This window comes from Amphimedon queenslandica, unplaced genomic scaffold (assembly GCF_000090795.2).
Source record: "Amphimedon queenslandica unplaced genomic scaffold, v1.1 AMPQUscaffold_13493, whole genome shotgun sequence".
Taxonomy (NCBI): domain Eukaryota; kingdom Metazoa; phylum Porifera; class Demospongiae; order Haplosclerida; family Niphatidae; genus Amphimedon; species Amphimedon queenslandica.
In genome coordinates, this window is record NW_003546271.1 from 374,761 (window position 1) to 377,968 (window position 3,208).

The following is a 3,208-nucleotide window of genomic DNA, read 5'->3' on the forward strand; positions in this document are numbered from 1 at the left end:
ATCAAAACCATTAGCCATATTTTGAGCATCATTGGTACAGTTATCTTCTACTGTTTCCTGCAATAAACTACTGTATAAGCCTTTTTTTACAATAATCACAACTGAGCGCCATGTTGTTCACAATTTGTTTCCAAGGAAACAGATAATGTATCTCTAAGAATTTCATTAAAAATGTATGAATATAATTAAACATCAATGAATATGATTAGAGTAACAGAGGTAGTTTATGGACACCTAACGGTTAGAAGGGTCTCACTGGTCTCACGATTTCTTCGTACTTGATGTGAGGTGTCCTTAGGAAAGCAGTGGGTCGACCAGATTTGGTCCATGAAGAATTTTCAGAAATTCTTGTCCTTGGGATTTTAGGAATTTTTAAAAGGCTACCTGGTGGTGGAGGTAGTTAACGGACAGGTGAGACAGTCTCCGGACAGTGAGAGAATTGAGCTTTTCTGAGGTAACTGAGCAAAAAACTAAACAGCAATGATAGTAAGGATGAAGTTTAGTGATTTTCTTGCATAGGTGATGGACCAAGCCTGGCTGAAACTTGCTTAATTTGAAGCTAGAGTGGTCATACAAGTAATGGTGGAGCTCTGTGGTGTTGAGTAATTTCTCTAGCAGTACCAGTGATTTTTCATTACAAACTGTCTCTATAGCCTTTTTCACGTCTTCAGTCTTCCATTCCTTCCTTGTGTTAGCTGTTACTGTGTGATTATTATCACTGTCCATTAACTGCCTTCGTCACCAAAGTGTATTTGCTCTTAAATAACTCTTACTACATTATTTATATATTGTTTTACATAATTTCATCAAATAGTGTAATGTCAAAGCAAGACTGAAACCTAAAAATGTTGACATGTGCATGTCTTTTTGAACAAGCACCTCCATCCATTAAAACTAATGTAAACTGTACATTTTTGTTGTTTAACAATTGTCACTCACCCACGCACTACTATGTAATATCTTATCAATGATTTACATTTGTTTATTCGTTCCTTAAAATGCACGACTATTCCAATAGTAAATGTAGTATTCGTTTCAGCCCTACGAATAACGAAGTGTTTGGCATCACAGCTCAATTATCTGATGCTCTGCAGCAGAATCACTTGACATTGGACATAAGGCCAGTCTTGTAGTTGCAACTATTCATCTTTTGAAGATATGAGGTCAGATGACAAATGCGAACTTCGTTGGGAATAAGCTCAAGCATTCAGTCAGTAGCATGGCAAATCAGAAGAACATACAGAAGAACGCCAAGGAAATGTGGCTTGTTTGGGGTTTGTTGTGAAGCTTTCCCTAGGTAGGTTACATACCTAGTGGATGAGGCAATGGACGCAGGGAAGGGGGCAAATACTGACAAATGCTGACAACTTTACAGGTCAAAATAAGAATATTACTCTTATTCAATATTTGGCCTAGAGAGTACTGACACACAGGAATAAATCTATCAAGATCTCCTTTCTTCCCATTGGGCATACTAAAGTTCTCACCAGACTGGTGCTTTGGGCTCATGAAACAGCTTTTTAGGAAGACTGCAGTAGGTTCCTTGGAGAATGTTGCTAAAGTTGTTGATGATTTTGCAGTAGTGAATGTTTCCCAAGTTGTTGGATCTAGCACAGGAGAGGATTTGTGCAATGCTTTGACTGGACGAGCTTTTGGCAATGTTCTTTTAAGTGCATAGACAGGATAAAAAAGATCCACCATATTACGTTGGAGAAGGATTCACTACTGTAGGGAAACTTCTTAGCTCAAGAATCGATAGATTGTAGCATTAGAAAAGCAAGTTTATTGCGAGATGATAATACCCTGCCTCCTTCTGACACTCCCAGAGGTAGTAGTACCAAAGGAATTATCAGCAAAAAGGCTTATATTAAAAAATTAGGAAATTTTGTCCGGACAGCAGCAAGGACAAGAGATGCCTTTTGCCTTCTGTTGCAAAGGCCTTTATCATCAGCCCACCATACACCTGAAGCACCATCTCTGGCAGGGACTAGTATGGGTGTTCCACCAGCTCCTAAAAGGTGGAGGAAGCAGCAGTAAATGTGGCCTTGTTGGTCACAACTGCTGGTCTTTCTGACTGACTTGTGTGTGCAGTGCTCTCTTTGTCTCAGAACTTTCTCAATCTCACAAGGTAAGCCATGTTATTATTTGCACTTAATAAGAACTTTTATAAGCCCTTTACATATTCCTGGTGTATTCTCTCTCGTTTTGCGAGTGAAGTTACTCTAATGCACTCTCCAGATATTCTACTCTCTTTAAGTGTCGTTCTATCTTCTACAACATGTTTTACAAGTGTCATCTCTTCCCGCACACTTTCTGATTCGAGTTCATATCTTGTTGTATGTGTCACTTCTAAGTACACACCAGCTCTGACTCTGTTCCAGTTCTGTTCCACAACTCTTTTTTTCTATTTCTCTTCCTTTCTATAATTCTCTCTTTTTTCTGTCTCCTTTCGTCCCTCCTATGTCATTGTCTCTAGCATTTACACGTACATCCATCACTACACATAGGAACTTTCAGTCTACACTCAGACGGTGCATTTTTGTGTAAGGATCCTTTATGGCTTCACTTCCTGTTACATCACTGTTATAATTAAATTCATTGACAATTTGGTTATGAATATCATTTAAATCATTCAAAATTTGAAACACGTGTAGTTGTAGGCTCTTAATGAGATGAAATTTGGAAGAACACATCAACTTTGAGGGGAAATTTACCTGAATAAAATAAGACACAGCACCAAAGGACAATCACAATGTATTAAGCAAAGGTAAGTACAGTACCAGACCCTTTGGCAAAAGCCCAGCACCCCTGTGAATGATTTGCACAAAAATCAAAATTGCTTCGTGGCTAAAAAGTCAAAATGGTGGCTGTGCAAGTAGAGGTGTATCTCCTAAACAAAGGCACGGATGAAGCTCATTCTTGGTAATAGCAAGGAGAAGAGTTGGTTCTATCTGTATGTGGCAAAATAAGAAGAATAGCTCTTGTAAATCAAGGATTTTAGGCCGCCTGATTTTAACCAACTTCACGGCACTTTTTTGATAGCTATATTGGCTCCATTAGGACTGAAACTAGCAGGACATGGAGACTAAACCTTTCTAAGTCTATGGAAAGACTGTAGAGGTTCCAAGTATTCTGTGAATGATTTGCACAAAAATCAAACTCAAACAATTTTTATTAAACAAACATTTTTCACGGCAACATATCTTTG